The following is a 22,875-nucleotide window of genomic DNA, read 5'->3' as shown; positions in this document are numbered from 1 at the left end:
AAACAGTGCATCAGGTGAGGGCAGCTTAGGCAAAATGCAAAATGGCACTCAAGTTGCTAAATAAAGCCACAGCATGGACACATGAATCAATTTGCTTTCCCAAAATACATTTTCTACAAAATATAAAAGAAACAAAAGCATGCTGGAACTTTTTACCAGGATTAAACAGATATAAGTATGGAGAAAACCTATTCCTATTCAATGTCTGCTGTATGCCAGGGCCTGCAAGTGGCTCACAGCTCCACAGCTGGCTCTCCAAGGAACAAGTACTTAGCAGCTCTTCAGAAATGCAACACTGCCTGCACTGTTCCTGTATCCACACATCTTTCCCTCCAGTTAGGTTCAGCAGCTGGGCATCACTGTTACAGAGCCTGACCCCTGAAAAGTCTGCAGGGATTGTCAGTGCTCCCATGCCTGCTGCAGGAATCAGTGGCATTGCAAGGGATGGCACCAGGCAGCTGCCAGCAAAAGCCAAGGCAATGTCACAGCTCTGCAAGTCACATAAATGTCACCTATTATGGGGAAACAGAGTAATCCCAAAACAGTGCTTGATAGATGCACTGCCTTGAAAGTGAAAAATACTGCAATACACCTGGCATTTGTAACACTGCTGAGCAGCCAATTTGTGAGTGGTGCAGTTGCAACACAAGTATACAGAGATCTGTACAATTTCTGGGGAAAGAAGGGCAATGATCCTCTGCTGCTCTGTGGAGCAATGATTTTAATAGCATGATGAAAAAAATATGAAAGGAGCAGGTGTTTTGTAATGTTACCAAGGACAGTTCAGTGCTAGGACAGTGCTGTGGGCTGGCACAGAGGTCATTGTTCATAGCACATGCATTTTCAGAAGAGCAAGACCTCTGTGTCTCCTTTGCTACATGCTTTTGGCCTTTGTTCCTCTTCAAAGGCAGACAGATGACAGAATCACAGGAGGGACCTTAGAGACTGTCTACTTCCATCCCCCTTGCCATGGGCAGGAACAGCTTTTACTAGACCTGATTGCTCAAATCCTCACCCAAACTGTCCTAAAACACTTCCAGAGAGGGAAGCAAAAGTTTTTTGACTGGCTTAAGTGATAGTGGCTGTCTAATCCTCCTACTAATAGTTTTAATGCTGACCAACTAAAGGAGTTGTCACTGGCTGAGAACACTTGGACATAGAACTGCAAACTTGACAGAGAGGCCTCATTCCTTTCTTCTGTGTCTAAAGCCAGTGGGATCATTGCTTTCTGTCCTGGGTCCTACTGTCCTGGGGCACACAAGTTCAACATTTCTTTTTCTTCTTGTGTTATGTCATTTCTCTGTTAGGTGCAGAATTAGGTACTGGAGTCACTGTCTGTCATCACAACTGGAACTGCTTTAAATTCAGTACAGGACTGGGGTGACACTATATTTGACCTGAGAGAGACTCAGAAGGTATTTTTGGTTGTCCTGGCTCCTTCATGCTGTGACAATGCTGCTCACTACTAACAGCAGAAGGATAAAACAGAGATGATGTTACCTATTTCAATTGAGATGGGCTTGGACACTGAGCTTAAAATTAATTTTTGGTCCATTCTGCCTACATACCTCATTACAGTGTGGTGCCAGAGCAATGTGGTGGGTGCCCAAATATCATGGTATGTGGCCTGTGCAAAACACAGCTAAGAGCAGGAAAGGAAAGGAAATGGGTCAAAAGGATGCTCATGAGAGAGCTGAAAAATGTATGTGTGTAAAGTAAATCTTAGCTAGTCATGGAGAAGAGAAGGCTTTGGAGTAACCTAGTTGTGGCCTTCCAGTACCTGAAGGGAGTCTATAAGAAAGGTGGAGAGAGACTTCTTACACAGGCATGTAGTGATAGGACAAGGGGGAATGGCTTCAAACTGGAAGAGTATAGGTTTAGATTAGATATTAGAAAGAAATTCTTGTCTGTGACAATGGTGAGACATTGGAACAGGTTGCCCAGAGAAGCTGTGGATGCCCCATCTCTGGAAGTGTTTCAGGTCAGATTGGACAGGGCTCTGAGCAACCTGGTCTAGTGAAAGCTGTCCCTGCTCATGGCAGAGGGTTTGGAAGTAGATGATCTTTAAGGTCACTCCCAACCCAGACCATTCTATGATTCTATTATAAACATTAATTCAAAGAATGCAAAGATCTAAATGTGAAGGTTCAACATCAATGTATTTCAGAGGGCTGCTAGTTATAAATGAATTTATTCACAAAGTTTCACTATATCCAATGTGAGCAGTTCTTAGAATGAATCCTCACCACAGAAATACACAACTAGGGTGAATAGAAGTTATTTAATATTAATTTTCATGGTTGTATTAATTAAAAATGAAACTAACTATTTTGTTTGAATTATTATATGCAAACCAATAAATACCAGGACTTTTCTCCAAGTTTTTTTTCTTGCTAATTCAAGCTCAATTTGTCATGAGAGAATCCCTGATAATTAAAAAGTCTCAAAAAGTTTGGTTCCTGAGCATCCTTTCCAGATGGAGGATATAGCCAACAGCAGAGGGTTCAGGCCCTCAGTCCCACAGCACCAAGGCTGAATGCCAGGGAGAACAACTGGAGAGAGATGACACGCCTGCAGCATTCCTACGGGTTACTTAGTGACTACCTGGGAATAATGAGGGCATCCAGGGAGAATAAAGGCCACTTTGCAAATGCAATTAACAAAGGCTGAAATTTCTGGGGAACGTATTTGGGAGTGACAGCTTGGAGAAGGGAAGCTTGCAGCAAGCGACAAAATTTGTGTTAATTAGATAGTGCTCAGGCTTTGCAAATGAACTGAAATGAAACACAATGAGATGGTTAATGGTAGATGAGTGGGATGTTTAAACAAGACTTGATGTAGGGGACTTTTGAAGTGCAGACCTAAAACACAAAACATTGAGGATTTTTTTTAGATCTATGAAACAGCAGCTGATTATGTATGGATGAAAAGTAATGAAGCAATATTCTCAGAAGTGTCTTCTTTTCTAGATATGCCTCTGTAACTTCCATTAGCACCCACAGACTCTTAAATACACAAACACATTAGTCATGCATCAGATCACTCTGTACATTTTGTTAAGTATCCAAAGGCTGAAATGACTCATACAATGAAAATTTCTTTTCCCATGTGAATCAGATGCAAGGCTTGACATACCCCCACTGAAAAAGAAGGATGTTGTCTTTTGAGTAGTATTTTTACAGCACCTCACTTCTTTAGGGCCCTGCTTGCAGAGTAGGCACACCAATTACAAAACTGCATTTAAAGAACACATCAGAACATTAGACAACACTTGTCAGTGTAAGAAGTGAAGTCTTGCTCAGCATTGTCCATCCCACATGTAGCAAATTTGCTCCACTAAAGATGAGTGCCTGATGTTACCCAATGTTACAGGGATGGCCTTGTTTTGCAATCATGCCACGGACCATTAATGAAATTATATCAAAGGCTGGAATTAAAACTGTCCTGGTTCTTCTGTAAAGAGTCTGCTTTATCCAATATTTTTTCCTTCAAAACCTTCCTTTGGTCTTCAGGTTGGGAATGAGTTGTGTCACGACTCCTGAGGAATTAAGCAAATCTACACATCCTGTGGTGATTCACTGACAGTGGTTTTGCCATCCTCTGCATGTGTTGTAATTCCAAGCAGTGACAATTGTCAGAGGATTTGTGTTTGGCTTTTGTAATTCCTAGTTCTTGTTTCTTTTCTTTTTTTAACTTTTAATTTTCCCCCTAGGTTTCTCAATCTGTTGAAAAGCTTCACCATCTGCACACCATGAAAGAATTGCAGAATCTGGCAGCCGTCGAGTGTGTCACTGTGTTTTCAAAAAAGGCTGCTGGCCTCCCCTGTGTGCATACGTCACATTCTGTGAGGGGTTTTGGTTTTTCTGTGTAAACATGGCCTGCTAATGACGTATGTAACCCTTTCCTTTTGCTGGAAAGGTGGCTAAAGGCACCTTCTGACAACATTTAGAGATTTGTGTAGGGTTTGGTAAAGCACAGCTGTGCTGGGGCCACTGGAGGCAGAACAGCAGTGGGACTGCAAAAATAGATGTGGGCTGGGTGAAGGAGGTCCCTACAGCACTCCAGCATGGGAAGACTGAGCTCTGGGGAGTTTGAGGGGTTTCACCTACACGAAGGGACTTGCTCTGCGGCTGCAGTCAGTCTTTCAGGGTCTGGGAGAAACAGCAGATGTATTTTCACAGCTGAAAACCCATGGAATCTGCTTTCATGGCTATGTGCTTGCAGCCATCCCTCTCCTGTGGCAGGCACTAAAAGCCATGGAGCCAGCCTGCCAGGCACAGGGGATGTGCTTTCACTGAAGAAAGAGATGGCTCTCTACACTAAGCACAGCACATGTGTTACTGAAACCTATCTGACTGTGCAAGAGCCACATGAAACAACCAAAGGAATAACACTCGTGAGCCCTCCTTGGAGCTCACCCACAGACCCAAATGATGGCTCAGAGAAAAGTTGTTTCTGGAGAGAGAAGAAGGCCAACTCAAATTCCAAATGCTTTAAATGTGGTGATTTGGTGTAAAGATGGAAGCACAGAGCATGCCAGAAGATGGTACAAAAGACGGGAAAGAGAAGAAGTGTTTTGAAGAGGACAGAGAACACAAGAAGGGGAGAGGTCTTGGTTTTGGTAAGGCATGAAAGAGACCATTGCCTTTCTCACTGCCTGCCCCATCCCTGGCTTCCCAGTGAGGAAACTGAGAGCTACAGCAGTCAAGGAACATACAGGGAAGCAGACAGAACCACTGATTAAATGGAAGAAAATACAAATTTTCCCAAGAGAATGAGTATTACTACCCAGGCTGCCACTCCTGCTCCAGCTAGCTGTTTAACCTAGGCTTAGCTGCTTTGGCTTCAGCAGCTTAATGTTTCTGTATTTTGGGTTTAATGGGTAGAGGTTTGCATCTGAAACACCCCATCTAACAGAGGAGGTCTTAGTATTTCCTTCTGTTCTGGCTGAATTGTAATAGATTTCCTCATCCACTTTTCTGTGTCCTGGTACAATCAAATTGGATGGTCTGCTATTTCAATCCATTTTTGGATTGAATCTTGCCTGAAAGCAGTTTCTAACCAGCGTGCCAGGAACCTACATTCCTCAGTCTCTGCCTGACTGCAGCACTTTGTTTCACTGCTCATATTACAGCTTGCCCAGCTTGAATATTCACACTGACTTCTACTTCTCCAAGTGTGAAGGTCCCCAGGCTGTGTGAAGATAAAATGAAGTTTCTCTTTTGGGCAAGTTTCTTTTTTCCACTGGGAACAGCTGAGCAACTCCCCTCTCAGTTCTCCACCTCCCATTCTTCACACAGACAGGCAAGGGGACATTAAAAGTTCTCTGTATAGATCCGTAACTCGGGCTTCAGGAAGCACCTTTGCTCATTCTCAAATGCCCCATAAATGTTTCTGTGCTCTGCAACTCTTAAATATTGTGGCATCTCGGAGAACTGATGATGGGTGAAAGAACTGGCTTCACATTCCCTCCCAGTCTTCCTTTGCCAGACTCTTCAAAGTCGTTTCAACTCTTTATTGGCCATTTCAAGAAACATTTCAGTTTCTTGACATATGAAGAGCTGGTCAAAACAGGCTCTCCTGTCAAGTTACATCCACGCAGCATGAGGCTAAGTCAGTTCTGACCACGCAGCTCGAAACCAACAGGAACAGTAGCAGGGAGTTCAAGCACAGCCCTGCTTGGGCTAAGCCATCCTGCAGGAAAGCACCTCCGGCACTCTGCTCACACCGGGAATCCCGTGTGGGGTTATTCTGCTGGGTAGGGACAGAGCCTGAGCCAGCTTAGCCAGGGCTCCTTTAGCTGCTTTTTCCTTGGTCTCTGCGCTGAGCCATTCCTCCCTGGCCAGCTCACTGGCTGGCTCCAGCGGCCAGAAGGTCCCAGTGGCCAGGCACAGCAGCTGGTCCCTCGCTAATCCCGGGCCCCGCTTTGCAGCCGGGATGTGTGCGGGTGTTCGCTCCCGCCGGGCAGCCCGCGGATGGGCTCGGCTGCGGCGGAATGAGGAATGCAGGGAATTTCTGCAATAAAACGCTAATGGTAACTGCAGGAGAATATGTCACTTCCTATGGAAGTAATGACAGGACGGGCTGTAAGATACAGAGCCGGATTCAAAATGACATTTTTCTGTTTATTCCTTCAATGTTTTTCTTTCCCTCCATGTGACGGCGTGAAGGGAGGAATGGGGAAAGGGATGATGTGACTGGAACATGAAGGCCTTGAGACCGCTACAGGAGCACAACAGCTGCTCAAAAGCCCTTAGCCTCCCAAGGTTGTATTTTTCCCTTTTATTTGAATTATTTGGGATGGTTCGGAGGGAACGGGCAGGAGCCAACTGGGCTGGCCGGGGGCGCCCTCCCGTGGCGGTCGCGGGGAACAACAGGAACCTGGGACAGCCCGGGACAGCCCGGGACAGTGACCGGGACAGACCGGGACAGCCCGGGACAGCGACCGGGACAGCGACCGGGACAGCCCGGGACAGCCTGGGACAGAGACCGGGACAGCGACCGGGACAGCGACCGGGACAGCGACCGGGACAGCGACCGGGACAGCCCGGGACAGTGACCGGGACAGACCGGGACAGCCCGGGACAGAGACCGGGACAGCGACCGGGACAGCGACCGGGACAGCGACCGGGACAGCCCGGGACAGCCTGGGACAGAGACCGGGACAGCCCGGGACAACCCGGGACAGCCTGGGACAGAGACCGGGACAACCCGGGACAGCCTGGGACAGCGACCGGGACAGCCCGGGACAACCCGGGACAGCCTAGGACAGAGACCGGGACAGCCCGGGACAACCCGGGACAGCCTGGGACAGAGACCGGGACAGCCCGGGACAACCCGGGACAGCCTGGGACAGCGACCGGGACAGCGACCGGGAAGCGACCGGGACAGACATTCAGGACAGCGACTCCTGCGGTCACCGGTGCTGGGCACCAGCCGACTCCCCCACAGAAAAAAAAAAAAAAAAAAAAAATACACCAAACAAAAAAACCCCCACAAAAAACAAAACAAACAAACAAACAAAAAACAACAAAAAAAAAAAAAAACAAAACCCAAAAAACCCAAAAAACAACCAAAAAAAACCCCCAAAAAGCCAAAAACAAAACCGAGCAAACAAACCCCTCCCCAAAAAATGATCCAGGAAAAAGTAAAGGGAAAGCCAACAACTCTAAAGTCACTTTGATTGCCAAAGTATGAAAAGATTTAACAGCGCCAGTTGACAGGAAAAGAAAGAGGAAAAAAAAAAAGAAGGGAGAAAAAAGCTTTTTTTAAAAAGTGGTAGATTTACATCAGCTAGAAGGAAAATATTCTTGGGCAAACAGCCCTTGCTTTGGAGTAAGAGCTCTTTTGAGCAGTGTTTTTGTTCAAGTCTCCCAATGAATGCAATCAGTTACTCTGTCTTGTCTAAACTTTGACTGAATGCATAATTTCATTTAGCTACTAATTGGCTCCCTTTATTCAGAGACCCGGGAACGCTGCCAAAGGTCCCTCCCGTCTGGAGTCCACAGGGGCAGCAACCCAGCTCCCAGGCTCTGCTTCAGCCCTTTAACTTTTGGCCAATCCATCGGGACACTCTGCCTGCCCCTGGCCCCCTGGCAGGGGTCCCTGTCACCACAGCCCGTGGGTCTCAGCAGGAGGGGCAGCAAGTGCTGGAGCTCCAAAAGAAGCATCCTGCCCCTGACTGGGGTGGGCAAGGAGTGCCCTAGGAAGACCTTGTAAATCTAAAGTGCCAAACATGGCAGGGAACTGCTTTTAAACTCACCGAGGTGACAGTCCTCATCCATAAGAGCATAGAGCTGCCATTGAAAACACACTCTAAAAGCATGTGCAGCACTTAAGAAGATGTTCGGAAATAAATATGTAATGTGAAATAATTCCTAACACCCTGGACTTTTTAAGAACAAGAATGAAGAGTTAGGCTAACTGGAATACGTGGTAGTAAAGAAAACAGCAGAGAATCTGTATTTTTTTTATATAGCATAATTATCTGAAGAGCCTAAGACTAAAGTTAAAGTTTATTACAAGACCCTTTTCATTTGCATTTGGAAGTTATATAACCCACACTTCCCATCTGCAACTGTCTACATCAGAATGTTTTTCTGTGCTGCTGGAGCTCTGACCTCAAATGCTCCTCTTTAATTTACCTGGAACATGGCAGCTGTTTTGCTAGGAGTGGGCATCACATACTCACAGTGGCCCTGCTGTGACCAATTGCCCCCAAAGAACCTACACAGCTTTGCCACAGAGCACTGAGCAACACTTCCAGGGCCAGCAACACTCCTTAGAGTTTTGATGAAGCAGAACTGGTCATTGACTTCAACTTCATTGCTATGACTCAGTTCATGGTTTTACCTTTCCTGTGCACAGAAACACAGCAGGGATGGGAGGAAAGACCTACAGGGCACCAAGCCAGGTAGACATGTCATTGACTTTGGAGCTGCCTTTCCAAACTCGAATGGCAGCATTCATCATCTGAAGTGCTACCGCTGCTGAAGAGGCTTCATCTTTCAAATGGCCTCCTTGTGTTCCCATTGTTTTTCATTGTTCTTGAGTAAAGACCAGGAATCTTAGGGGCAGGAGAGCTTTTGTTTGGTCTAAAAGACTGATTTGCCTCAGGAACCGCTGGAAACTTATTTAAGGTAACAACTGAATTTTCTTTTTGGGATTCAGAAAGATTGGAAATACAATCAGAACGTTGCAGAATAACTGGATAGAGCCATTCTGGATCTCTGTGTTTGATTCTTGTGTCTTTTGGGTTCAGTTGTTGATAGCCTTGCATATTTAGGACTAACTGATTCCCATCAACTTAACTAGGGAAAGAACCTGCTATGTGACTGTACACACTCACAGGACATGGATATGTTTTCTCCCTTGAATTTCTATAATTACACTGTCTCACAGCAAGTTCAATTACACAGGGACATCATCATGATGAGATGACAGTTTCCATATGTGGCAAATATCTGTGATTTTCTGAATAGCAGTTTGTGTCTCTGGTGTGCACTGATACATATTTATCATTGTCCCACTGCAGTTTGTGTGAGCTTTGCCATGAACTTCAAGAGGCAATTGAACTAAAGTTCAGTGTGCAATTCTTAGCACAAGCAAATCCTACAAATCAGCACAGGCACATGCTCTGTACTATTACAGGAAGAGATAACACAGTGATTACACACAAGAAGGGCCCAGGGCCTGGAATGTAATTCATTACAGAACTAATTTGCTATGTACAGGTTCTCCTATTGATGGTCTCTGCCATGGCATACAATGCTTTCCAAGACTGCTTTTATTTATCACTTAATATATATTGTTTAGTGCTTCTGGAGTTCCTGAATTTGTGCCTATGAATAAAGAGAAAAAAATAATCACCACCTCTGGGTTGGAAATCCTTAAAAGCAAACACAGAACACTGACAGCATAGAAAATGGACCCTCATCACTGACTGTATTTTATAAACTGTGACATTTGGGAAATCCAGTGTTCTGGCCTGGAGATGGGATGGACTGCCCATAATGATGAATCACTGCTCTGGTATTCCCTGCAGAAGCTGACTGTAAAACTGCCTGAGAAGTGGAGCTGCAATAGGAATGAATACCCTTCTCTTTGGACATTACATTAACAGCTAAGCAAATGTCATGCTTTTCTTATTGTAACAGCACTTGAAATCAGCTATGTGAAGTTAAGCTGCCTTAGTGAGTGAAGAGATGATGACAATTTCAAAGTTATGCTAACAAGCCTTTCTCTTCCTGTGTCACTGAGGTAAGCACAGGGAGGCTGTGACAATGGCCATGGAAAAAGCACTGGCTGATGTGCACAATATGGACTCCAAAAAAGGATAAAAACCCCAACAACTACAAAAAAGATTCCTTTGAATGTCTTCCAGATAGAGGTGGCAATAATTGTTCAAACTCTGCAGGGATGGTTTTACTTCCACTAGAAACTATTTCTGCTTCCCCTGCCATGGAAAGGAGTGATTTCAGAAAACAAACATGACAAGTCCCATCTCTGCCAGCTTGTGGCTTGACTTCTTCAGAAAGCCTGTTCTCCAGGTCTGTTGGGGCTTCAGCTCTTACCCAAGCTACAAAAAGCCAAGGTATTCTCACCTCACATCAGCCATGGAGAACCAAGCACAATTTTGGATAGAGCTTTTGACAGAGAAACTTCAGAACTGCACTTATGAGTTGCTGAATACACCCAGTGCTGGGGAGTGGGAGAGGGTGTGGGACATCAGACAGGGTGTCCCAGCTGGAAAGCACACAGCTCTGCCTTAGCTTACCTTACTTTTACATTCTGACATTTATTATGCAGCTCTTTTGTCCACAAACAATAAAACCAAAACCAAAATAAACCAAACAGCACAACCTGGGCCTCGTGAAGGCTTTTGGTAAGAAATCCACCTGACAAAACCTACTGTACATAAGGTTTTGGGGAAAGAATTCCTGAAACTGCCCAAATCTGTATTGTACACAACATTTCAGTGTCACAGCAAAAGAAAGATTTCTAGGGTAGGAATCTAATCTGGATATCATATGTAATTTTGGCCATTTCTCAAAACAAAACTTCTTGTAAACAAGCAAGAAAATACTCTCCTGGTTTTTGCTAGTTTCCAGAATTTTACCGAAAGCAATTTTGAATATCTAGTTACTAATTTTCCAGTTTAAAATGGATTTAACAGGAAGTTTTGTGCCTAAACAAGAGTAAGGAACTTTTTTGTTGTTCAGTCTGAACTTACACAGTTGAGATTTTAAAGCAAACATCTTTATTTGGCTGACTTTTACAAGATACAACTGAAATTGCTATTTTTCTGACACCTGCTTATGGTTAGAGACCTGCACTGCCAGATCCCCATGGGGACAGAGCACAAACTCTCTAGTTTGAAGACAAAGTGAATATTGGTGTCAAAAGAGAGTGCAGCAGTGAAAGGAGTCTGGGATTAAATAAGAGAGCTGCAGGCTATTTGATCACCATCTTTGAGGTCCTTGTGATCCTCCACAGAGCACAGGCCAGCAACAAGTCCCCACATCAAGCACATCCCTTGTGCCTGTACCAGGACATCACCACCCTTCCAAGGGTCAAGGAGCTTGACTTAAGCATTCCCACTGACACTGAATGCACCACATGCCTTGGGAACTCAGTACAATAATTAATGATTGCTTTGAAAATGCAACATATTAACAACACAGACAGCTTCAGCCTGGTTCCCATTCAGTGCCTGCTATCACTGTGATGGCTGTGCTGTCACCAGGAGTAATGATGAGCTAGGACAAGCTTCCCCTCTCCTGCCAAAGCTCATCTGCCATGAATGTGCCTTGTGGGGCCATGGGAGGACAGTGCCTGCTGCCTCCCAGCAATTCTGGCAGCAGCTCCCTGCAGGCAGGTCAGGCAGGGCACAGCTCCCACAGCCCTCTGCAACCACTGCCTCCTGCTTCTACATTCAGAACATTTCATTGAACAGTTTGACCTGTTTCCCTCTGAGCTGGAAGGTGGCAGCTTTTTTCAGACCGGTTTCTCTTTTGAAGTTGATCAAACATTTTCCTGTTTATTTCTAGTAGTAGTAAGTAAAAAGTATAAAATATTTTAAAGCTCTGTGCTGGCAATAGAGTGACTTGGTGAAAAGTGGAACTTCCAGTTCTGACATGGAGTTTAAGAAAGCTGTAATAAGATCTGGCTCTTCACAGCGATTCCTGGAGGGCAATTAGGTTACCATATAGAGCAATGCAATGTAATTGTTTCTTGCAAAATGTAGAAGGGATGGGTGCAGAACTCTCAGAGCAGCTGAGGTGAAGTGAAGCTGCTGACAGAGGAGCTCTTTTCACATAGAAGGCAAACACAGCAGGGAGTGACAAAAATCACAATAACTTCTTAAGATGTTGGTTTCCTTACATGATCATTGGGTTTATTTATTGCTGATTGCAGTGAAGCAACTTCTTATGAAATATCCATGAAGTTGCTTAGCTCTCTAGTGACTTGTTTTATCTACTTACACATTAGAATAAATGATACTTCGCCTGCAAACTTCGAGACTCCCTTAGTTAATATTGGACAAGATTTCGCAAAAGCATAAAATGGCCTGGGTTGGAAGGGGTCTTAAAGATCATCTAGTTCCAATCCCCTTTCATGGGCAAGGATATTTTTCACTGGACCAGGTTGCTCAGACCTCCATCCAACCTGGCCTTGAACACTTCCAGGGATGGAACATCCACAACCTCACTGAGCAACCTGTTCCAGTGCCTCACCTCCCTCACAGTAAAGAACTTTCTCCTAATATCCAAGTTAAACCCAAAGTCCTAGATGAAAGTTGCAACAGAGAATTTAAAAGTTACATAATTACCTATGAAATATGATCATAGTTTCTAAAAACCTGGGCTTTTTTGAGCGACAGCTAACAAATACAACCATTTGATGACTACTGGTGGGGTTTTCTGTGTATGTGTAGGCTGAATCAACAGTAACATATACACACACACATAGTTCAAAACCAAGGGAATGTAACTGCAAGCAATCTAAAGCAAGCTGGTGTTTGTAACAGCCTGTGCTATCACAGGAACAGAACTGCAGCCACAGGTAAGATTTGGTGTGCTCAGCTGTAGCAGAGACATGTCATGGAAACCCCAGCTGTGACCTGGAGAGTCAGCTGTTCCTTCATGTCTAGTGCCCAAACAATGCTGGACAAAAGACCTGTCTCTAAACCTACAATTTATTTCAGGTCTGGGCCCTGAACAGATGCTCTTACTCTTTGAATGGATTATTGTCTGCTAAGGAAATTACTTAAGACCATCTTATTTGAATGTGAAGTCCATATTCACACACATTCAGTCAGCAAAACCAACACTCTTGCCTGCTAAGCTGCACAGTCCACATTTAGTATCTGTTCTCACTGAGCAAATACTGAATTGCTCCAAGTCATCCAAATCAGCTAATACTGTTTGTAAAGCCAGCACTGCCCCCATTCAGATGTTTAAAGTTGCCAGAAAATAATGACTTTTGAAACTTTCCTTTGATGCAGGCTGAAGACTGCAGGTCTCCCCATATTCATGTCCCTTCACAAAGAAGGGTCTGTCCAGATGCCAAAGGACAGGCATCTCAAAGGGGGATTCATCCAAAGAACAAAAAGCTTCAACCTTTGCCCTTACTGGAGTGCCAAAAGGTTTGCCTGTTTTGTTGCGTTTTGTTTTTTAATCACTTCTTCAACAGATGGGCAACAGTCCACGTCTCGTCAGAAAAGTTCACCCAACAGGACGGTCAAACTTCAGCAGCCTCCAGTACAGACAAAAAGCCATTTCTCCAAAATCAAGCCCTGCTCTTGGGGCAATTCATTCTTGTCATTTATATTCAAATGATGCCACGGTCAAGCTCAAGCATGTACAGTTTTGGTGGGTCCAGCTGTCCACATACTGAGCATAAGCCTCATTAATAGCTAAGGGTCTGCTAGCACAGCAGGCTTGTGCTGCCCTTACTGCTGCAGCCCACAGGTTTTGCTTCTATTTTTCTGAAAACATTTTGATATTCAGAGTAATTTGGATGGCAAGAATGTATTCCTTCTGTGGTGTTGTACTTTTCTGGTATCACAAAAATTGCCATTGCACTAGTTTGAAAGATGTCATTAAACATGCTAAGGATTTAGTTAATTTCCAGTGATTTTTTTTTTTTTTTTTTTTTTTTTTTTTTTTTTTTTTTTGTGGTGTTACTGAATTAAGGAACACCTCTTAGCCATAGGGAAGCAATGTCCTGAAACAGTAAATTTAGGTAGTAAGACCAGTTAATTCACAGAGGCACCTGAGGACATGGGTCCTCTACCAGTGTAAGCCAACCCAAAACTAGACTGCTGATAAAAAGGTGTTCCCACTCTCTCTCCAGTGTCAGAGCTGGCACTGGAGCTAAATGCTTATACAAGGATGTTTTCAGTCACACCAGGAAGCCTCTTAGGTGTGCAGCTTTTTGAGGGAGATCATGGGAAGGTGTGAGCAGGAGCTCAGCCTTAGATTGTCTGAAATTGATCAGGAAACTCCTCTGAGATGCTGCTGTCTGCCCTTATTTGTGTTTAAATGCCCTAGTATGGATGTCATTGCAGTGAGCACTCCACCATCCATATGCAGCTATGTCAGATGCAGGATAATAGTGAGGCTCAACTAAAATATTTCAAAGGTCAGAGGTGTTCTGTTGACATGAATTCAGGTATTTGCTATGAGCTACCCATAGCAGGATAAACCCCTGTTATAATGTAGTATGACTAAGATAGCCTTGTCAGCATCACACTCATTTTTGAAATGCCATGAGCAGTTTTTGCTCACACAAACTTAATTACTATATGAAGAACATTTTTATAATTCAAAATTTTGTCTTTGGGGAAGGAAATAAGAAGGAGGAAGTAAAAAGAATCTGATTGGCTTTTGAACTCTGCTGTACAGCACAGCTGTGTGCTCAGCACAATATATCACACACAGCAAATTAAAGCCAGCTTAGACTCAACTTTTTTGCAGCTTATTCCTCCAATACCTTGGCAGGATTAATAATTAATAGTGACCAGATGCCAAATACTTGAGCATGGCCTTAAATCAAGGATGCAAAGAGCCTGATGTCCTTATTGTACCAGGGGCTCATGTGCAAATTGAATTTAAGCATCTCTTTTGATTTGTTAACATTTTGTATCTGCCCTCTAATCTGTTGTAAATAATAAAACAAAGGAGAACAAGGTTCAACCATAAAAATACCTTTTTTCCTAAAAATTTGCCAAATCTTCTAAGCACAGCAATGAGCAGGACTCCAATTGAAGACTTGCAGAAAATAGAGAAAATGATGAGAAAAAAAAAATTTTGAATTTAGATCTTTATTATACAGGCCCAAAGCTGTGGTCACCATGCAGTTACACTGTGATGGAAATGATTTTGCTGAAAGGCTCTCACTAAACAAACATAAAGAGACCACAGACTACAGCATTCCAAATAACTGACACTTTAATTTTTGAAAGAGCAAAAATAAATAAAGGAATGGCAAGTATGACCTTTTCACATATGGTAGGGCATATACATATTCCTTCTTTCCTATAGCTATTCAAGAGACAAAATTAGCAAGTACTGCCCGAGAACACAGGCCTTTTGTGTGATGGCTCAGCTAACTTTTAGCTGTTTCTCTCTCCTTGGAGATTAGATCAAACACACATTTAGATAGGTGCATATGCCAAAAAAAGAAATGCAATGTGGTGGGTTTTGTATTTAATTTCCACTTCCTGCCTTTTCTTTCTCCTTGTAGGAGACTAACAGGAAGTAATCGGAGACATCCAGTCAAATAAAAGCTCTAGAAGTTTTCCCTTCTAGTTTTTCATCATATTCTCATAATTTAAAGATTAATCACAAATTTTAAAAGGTTGAGGCATCTTACAAGGAATTAATCATCTCTGGAATACAGATAGCCACAGTGAAGAACTGCACATAGACTGCACACATAGTGTTATCTAAAAGTGGTTATCTTTAAAAAAACAAAACTTTTTAAAAAATCTGTAGATCAAAACAAAGCATGTCTTATTCCCTATCGGATTTTCTTGCAACCTGTTCTTCAATTATTTGCACTAGGAGATGCTACAAATGATATTAGTTACAATATACAGTCCACTGTCATCTTCTGGTCCAGCAGAAGAACCTGTCTCTTCGATGGATGCAAAACTGTTCATCTGAGCAGATCATCCTCAACAGCACAAATATGGTCTAGAAACTCATAGAGTTTATTGCTTTAATTTATAAAATTAAGCCTGCCCCAGACAGGTAACACTGGTGTGTGATACTGCCATCCCTGTGTTGTGTGAAACGGGGTACTGAGGTGCTCGGGGCCGTGTCCGAGCGCAGCGCCGGGATCCTTCTGGCTCTCCAGACCCGAGGCCGACTGATGGGACGCGCGCTAGAGCGTGGGCGCGCTTCTCACTCAGCTCTGCAGAGCCGGGACATGGTAAGCTGCCAAACTTCCTTCATCTTGCCTGTTGACAAAAGGAACAATAACTAGTCATCACTGGTTGCTGGAGTTTAATTCCAATTTTTAAAAAGCCCTATAAATGAGACTTTTTTTTTTAAATTTTTTTTTTTAGCCATGCAACAGCAAATGCTTCATTAAGAAAAGATTTGGGATAAATTTTACAGTCTCTCTGTCAGCCACACAATGCTTATGTGGGAGAGAGGCCTTATACCATGTGTTTCCTAAAACATTATCCAGGGTTAAACATACCCTTATTTAAAAAATAAATGTCCAGTAGCTTAGTACTTTAAAAAATCAGTATAATATTATCCCTGTAAAAATTAATTCTGTATAGCAGATTTTCTGGATTAAAGTCCTGTATTGTCTCTCTCATACACTGTATACAAGATACAGAGTAAACAATCTACAGGATTAACAAGCAATAAGCAAGAATCCAACAGGTTAGTAAGTGGCATCTATGAATTTGTTGTAGAACTATCTCTAACACATATTGGTCATGTTCATCATGTATTGATAGCAACTATAAAACCTTCAGAAATGACTCATTGAACAGGCTTCACAGAACCAAGGGTCAAAACAGACCTCTACACTATCCATTGTGATTTTCTGCCAATTATAATTTTTCCAGATAGTCCTCAGTGAAGTCCAAAGATCATCAGACTTTTAGTATCACAGACTAAGAATGGAAAGACTAAGAATACACATCCAATTTACACCTCCATATTTACTGCAGAATATGTAGAAGGAGAGGCAGAATTATCTCTGGAGGGGGATTACCCCACTCCCAAGGTAACCTCAACAACGTGCCCATCTTTTTCCATGGACTGAAAGTAGGTTGAAGACCAAAATTTCTTACAAAATCTTATATCCTACCACAGATATTTGACTTTGTTCACATATTTATTTCAAAAAGACCCTTCACAAAGCCATCAGACCCTAGTAATTTTCAATCAGTACTGCTGATCAATCACTGCTTCTCCTGCAGCAAACATCATGGACATGTAGCAACATGGGCAAAATAAAAAGAAGTAGAATTGCTTCAATCTAAGGTAAATACAAAAGCCATGCAATAAACAGAGGTAGCAGGTGATGTGAGAGATCTCTTTGCTCACTCCTGACCAATGCAATACCTGCTGATGTTTGTCTAACCAATTTTTAAACGCAAACATACTTTATCTTTACTTTGTCATTTTCCACAACCTTGCTTCCAAAATTCCTGTTTTGCTCCATGAATTTATTAAGTGTACATTCTAAACTTTCATGCAAGCCATCAGTGAGAACACTGAATACCACTGGAACACTTGAAGAATTCTACTAAATGGTGTATCATTGAGAACTACTCTTTGCATATGGTTTGCAAATTTATCCACTCATGTAACGATAATTTATTGTAGCCCAGTTTCCCTAGCACACAAGAATAGTAACAACTGAAATATTTTTCCATATAGTCTTGTTCAAATAAAACTGCTAATACGAGCAAATATATTTTAAGAAGAATTCTATAGACTTCGAAAATAGAACCATTATGGACAAGATTTCAAGTGGTAACAGTGTCTTGCTAACAATTGATTTCACATCTATATGGCTACTTCTATGAAGAATGAATATTGTTTTGAAGAAATATTGTTCAATTTAGACTAATGGAATTGTTTAATGGTCTTTTAAAATTGAGTTTTGTTCAATGAAATGTTCCACTGAGAAAACAACAAACACATACCAGTACAGTTTAGAAACAAATCAGTTGCACAACTTGATAAAACTCTAGACCACAAAATTACTGTTTACTGGTCATCTTGCAAAAGATATCTTGATCAGAAACATACTGAACAAGACTGCTAAGACCAACAGGATCAGCCATATTGAGCTTTGCAAAAAAAAAGGTTACCATTTACATTAATCTTTATGGAGATACAAGCCAATTCCACAAACACAGGAGGCACAGATCACTCTTCTTAACCTAATTTGGATTATTAGCAGACCTTTTCTACTTTTCACTCTGTGATATATTTTGTCAGTACCATCTGCGTTACTCAGAAAAGTGAAATAACTTGCTCCCCAAGATGGAAATAGAGTGCCCAGTTCCTTCTGGACTGGAGGAACTGGAGGCCAGAAGCTGAAATATAACACAAATCCCACCTTCAATTACATAAAATTTGATTTGATATTTAGGGATACATCCCTCTGGATTTCCAGCGAAAGAAAAGTGAGACTGACTTCCTCTGAAAAATACATGGTGACAGAGAGACAGCAGGACAAAGAGCACACACAAATACTCCCAGCTTTCTGCAGTGGAAAAGAAGGAAATAGGATAAAGGACACGTGAGCCAGCCTGACTGCTCATGATGTACAATTTGCTGTCTGACTGCCAAAGCAGAGAGGAAATCCCACAAAAAACCTGCTTTTCACAGGATGTCAAAAGTCCTGAAGCTGAGACAAAGCAGATGTCTGCCTCTTACTGAGAACAACTCTAGGGATTATAAATTACAGAGATTTAGGAGATTTTTATCAAGAATTTCAGACATACAGACACCAAAATTACTTTTGTCTTTTTGTCAAATGGGCTAGGATTTCTAAGAGTCAAGATTTTGCTAACAGTGACAGGGGAAAAGAGACAAACTGTTCAGTCAGGAGCACGAGTGAAAGTCCAGGCAGCAGCTTGCTCACGACCAAAGAGCTGATACCTTGCTGACATGGAAAGATGTGTCACAGTGACTCCTGCCTTAAATGATCATCATTGTTCTCTCTGCAATCCATGGCAAGCAAACCCGTGATAAATGTGAGATCCAACCAGATGTCACTGGGTCACTGGAGCCAGTCAGTGATGGCAGGAGGATTTGTGCCATGCTTGCCTAAGTGCCTGACACAAGTGGCAGGAGCAGCCATGAGGGGTGTGTGGGTGTGTGACTGGCACTGCTCAGCACTCACTATGCTACAGAGACAGAGCAGGCAGCTTTGCAGTGTAAATGTATTGCAAGAGTAAAGTGAGATGAGTCCCACGCCTTCTTTTCAAAAGGGAGTCTCTATTTAAATAGTGCAATGTTCATGTGTGTGTTGGCTGATGAGGGAAATTTGTAACAGTGTAATTAAGACTGCAGTTATCAAATAGAGATTAATAGAAAGTGCAAAACTTCCTCATTTTAGCAAGCAGCATAAAACCTATGTAATTTAAGTGACTTTAAATTCCAGTGAAAGTTTGTGGGTAAAGACTAGATTGCTGATAATGGCATACCTCAATTTATTTGCTCCTTGAGGTCAGATGTCTTAAGCTTTACACTATAGGAATGCTGATCATTGCAATACTTGAATTAAATTATGAAGTCCTTGTCCCTGATGTTAGAGAAGGCTCTGTCAAGATAATAATAAAGTTTGGAACATCATATGATGTTTTATATATATGGTGCTGTCATATATGAAGAGGCAGTAGGAAATTTGAAAATTATGAGGGTGTTTTCTATGACCTAAGGGGTCCTAGGGAAAAAAAATGCAGTAATGTTCAGTATTTGAACTGTTATATTGTTTCTGTATCTGGATACAAAAAGATTCTTATATACTATATTTTTAACAAATTGAAAGGCAAATATTAAGTATTGGAATATTTCTAAGTGTCTTGATATCATAAAGTTATTGGGGATATAAGTCTAAAGAGACGTTACAATGTGCTAAATTTATAATTAATTTAAAATGGATAACAAAGTCTCTAAACCTTTAGAGAATTTATTTAGAAGTGCATTTTAAAATTAACAAGAATCTGCTAGCTTAACAACCACCCTACTTTTAAAAAGTAGTGTATACTTTAAACACAAGCAGTGTATAATTTAAAACAATTTAAAACCATTAGAAAAAGATCCTTTGCAACATGATTTAAAAATGTGAAGAACTTTCTAAGCTTTTCTGCACTAATATGGTGGTGTATGTGATACCAGTTAGAAATAAACAGTCTACACTGCATTCTGTAGGTAAAATGAGATTAAGATACCAAATGATAATGCAATTGCCAATCCTCCAAAATACAGGCTGGCATCAAGTAGCTTTTTAAGGGAATGGGTCAGTTCTGGGCTGAAGAAAGAATTTCACAGCCTTGACGCAGTTTCCCTGCTGTGTGACTGAGAATGCTTGTACTGCATGCACAAGACAAAGCCCCCTCTGACCTTTTTACTTTCTTCCCTTCCTTTCAGGTAATGTGTACCTGGTGTTTTTCAATCCATATGTATATTCTTATCAGCAAGAATTCTGTAATCTGAACAATATTATTCTTACAGCTGTGCAAACTTTGGCCAATTCAGTCCCTAGCTTTATCAAATCCAGTGTTATCATCTCCAGAGTGTCTCGTGAGCTCCATAATGTGATGTTTTCCTGTAAAGCTTCTCCTTCAGAAGAGAGTTGTTCATGCATGAATAGTTTTCATATTTTAGTTCATCCTTCTATGCTCATAGATGAAAAGGTGAAAAATGTGATTTTTAGGTGCTGATAGGCTCAGAGGAATCTGAGAAAAGCAGAAGATAAAAGGTTTCTAGAGCCTTTATTTTAAGATTACACTATCTTCAAGCTAGTCTCATAATTTTGGAAGGCACAATTTTTGAATATTTGGCATTTGCATGACAAGAAACATCCAAATATACTGTCTTCCAGCTTTGCTGGCTGACGCAGTTATCCTGCTCTGCCTTGCCATGATGGAGAGAAAGACTGAAGTTTGTTTGGGGTATGCCTACACACTTACATGACTGAAACTTGATCACGAGCCAACTCTTGACATACTTGCTAGAACACTTCATCTGCATTCAAGCCAAACAGTGCTCATTGGTGTGGCTATGGAACGGCAGACGGTGTGAGCTGGAAACTGCAAACAACACTTCAAGGTGTTAATGAAGAACAGCCTCAATCTCTCCGCAGCTGAGCTCGACTGCGGGAATGCTTCTGGTTTGCTTCAAGCAAAGGCACATCCATAAACACAGCAGGGCGCTTCAATCGAGCCCTTTTGGTATGCGCTGAAGCTGTGAAGCTGTGAGGACAAGCTCGGGAGGCTGGTGCTGAGAGCTGGCAGGCACGGCCAGAGCATCCCCACAACAGCCACGGGCTCCGCCCGAGAGCGGGGAGCCGAAGGTTGCTGCATCAGTCCTGCAGGAGAAGCCCCAAAACAACCTGGACCTCTTCAGCTTGCAGGAGCTGGGTCAGCCCGCAAGTGGCTTTTTCAAGGATCTGTCTGCTGCCAGGGTTGCAGAGGACAGAGTTTGTCCCGAAGTGCTGTTTTGCCCTGGCCTGAGCCCCTGGGAGGGGAGCGCTCGGCACCAGCGCCTCTCTCACCCAAGAGGTAGGTTGGATGTCGCTGCCTCCCACCTGTGGGGCTGGTGTGCTCATAAAAATGGGCACACTGGGACAAAGCAAATAAAAAGCCATTGCACAATCACTGAATACCAGCTAGTATTGGCTAATAAGTTGTATGCCAGCAGGACACAGCAGCTCCCTGTACTGTCTCAAAGCAGTAGTAATTCCTGGCTGGGCTTCCAGCAGCATGGAGAAAATGAGCTGAAGCCCAAATCAGCACCCCTGCCCTGAAACAGACTGGAAGCTCTTACACCTCTCTGGGTGTTTGTCAGGGCTGTAACACACTGATGGGCTGTGGCAATCCTGAGACAACCCAAATCCCCAGGATTTTTCTTCTCTCACAAATGAAGTCTCTTATTTTTTACTGAATACCTATGAGCATCTGGTTCCTGATAGCAAACTCTAGAGCATACAAAACACACCATAGCCCTTTACTAAGTGGAATAGGAGGGGTACGAAGTAGGGGTACTACTTTGAAAGATCTCAGCATACAGACCTCTCCCATTTGTTTCCATTAACTGCATTAACTGGCCAAGCTCTACCCTATTTTTTTAAACATCATTTTGCTTACTGCTCCAGACTTTCATTGGTCTGATGGCTAGAAATTTTTTTTTCCTAATTTGAAGCCTGCATTTTCATGATCAATTTATAACCCCAAGATTTGTGTTTATAATACAGATATTTTCTCTTTTTTGGGTGCACATTTCTTGGAGGTGTTTAGAGACTGGGTTCATAATCTCTTTCCCAAACTTCCTTTCATTAGGTTAAGTCAACATCTGTTAGCATCCTCTTGGCTTTCCTAGTCTTTCCCTAGCTTGCCTCTCAGTGTTACTCCACTTTTTGACTTAATCTTACTGGAACATGAGTGATGAGACTTTATCCTACAAAGTTCTGTTTAGGAGACTAGTTGACAGAGTCCCTTGGAAGGCAATAGTGAAAGGCAAAGAAATCCAGGAAGGCTGAACATTCTTAAGAAAAACATCTTAAAGGTGCAGGAGCAGGTCATCCCTGTATGTCAAAAGATAAGTGGTCAGGTAAGACCAGCTTGGCTGAACAGAGCTTCGGCTGGCACTCGGGAGAAATTTAAAAGTTTATAAACCTTAGAGGAAGGGGCAGATCACTACAGGGATCTTGTGAGGTTATGCAGACAGAAAATTAGAAGGGCCCAAACCCAACTAGAACTTAATCTGGCTACAGCTATAAAAGACAATAAAAATGCATCTTAAGGAGAAACTCCATCTTTTACTGGATGTGGGGTGAAATATAGCCACAAAGTATGATGAAAAGGCTGATGTACTTAACGCCCTTGCCTCAGTCTTAATAGAAAGACCAGTGGTTTTCAGGGTAGCCAGACTCCATAGCTGCAAGACAGGGATAGAGAGCAGAAGGAAGTCTCTATGATCCACGGGGAAATTGTTAGTGATCTGCTAACCCCTTAGACAGACCCAAGTCTATGGGCTGGATGGGATCTATTCAAGAATACTGAAAGTGCTGGCAGAAGTGCTCAAGCTACTTTCCATCATTCATCACGAGTCCTGGTTTACCAATGAGGTCCCAGACAGCTGGAAGTTGGCAAATGTGATGCCCATC

At 42.5% G+C, this 22,875-nt stretch overlaps 1 protein-coding gene across 2 annotated transcripts in view; it reads right to left on the bottom strand.

Annotated features, from left to right (window-relative positions):
• Nucleotides 1-22,875, bottom strand: part of SCAF8 (SR-related CTD associated factor 8) — a 145,764-nt gene that overhangs the window by 47,460 nt on the left and 75,429 nt on the right. The window contains exon 21 of one of the 2 annotated variants that reach the window (XM_079331131.1): nucleotides 14,812-15,967. The exons of the other annotated variant lie outside the window; for it this stretch is intronic. The gene's annotated coding sequence lies outside the window, so the exon portion shown is untranslated. Of the gene's footprint in view, nucleotides 1-14,811; nucleotides 15,968-22,875 lie in introns of those variants that run through there. 2 annotated transcript variants of the gene reach the window in all.

The sequence above is a fragment of the Erithacus rubecula genome (assembly GCF_903797595.1).
Source record: "Erithacus rubecula genome assembly, chromosome: 2".
Taxonomy (NCBI): Eukaryota; Metazoa; Chordata; class Aves; order Passeriformes; family Muscicapidae; genus Erithacus; species Erithacus rubecula.
The sequence above is the reverse complement of the archived record's forward strand: the minus strand, read 5'-3'. Positions and strand labels throughout refer to the sequence as shown.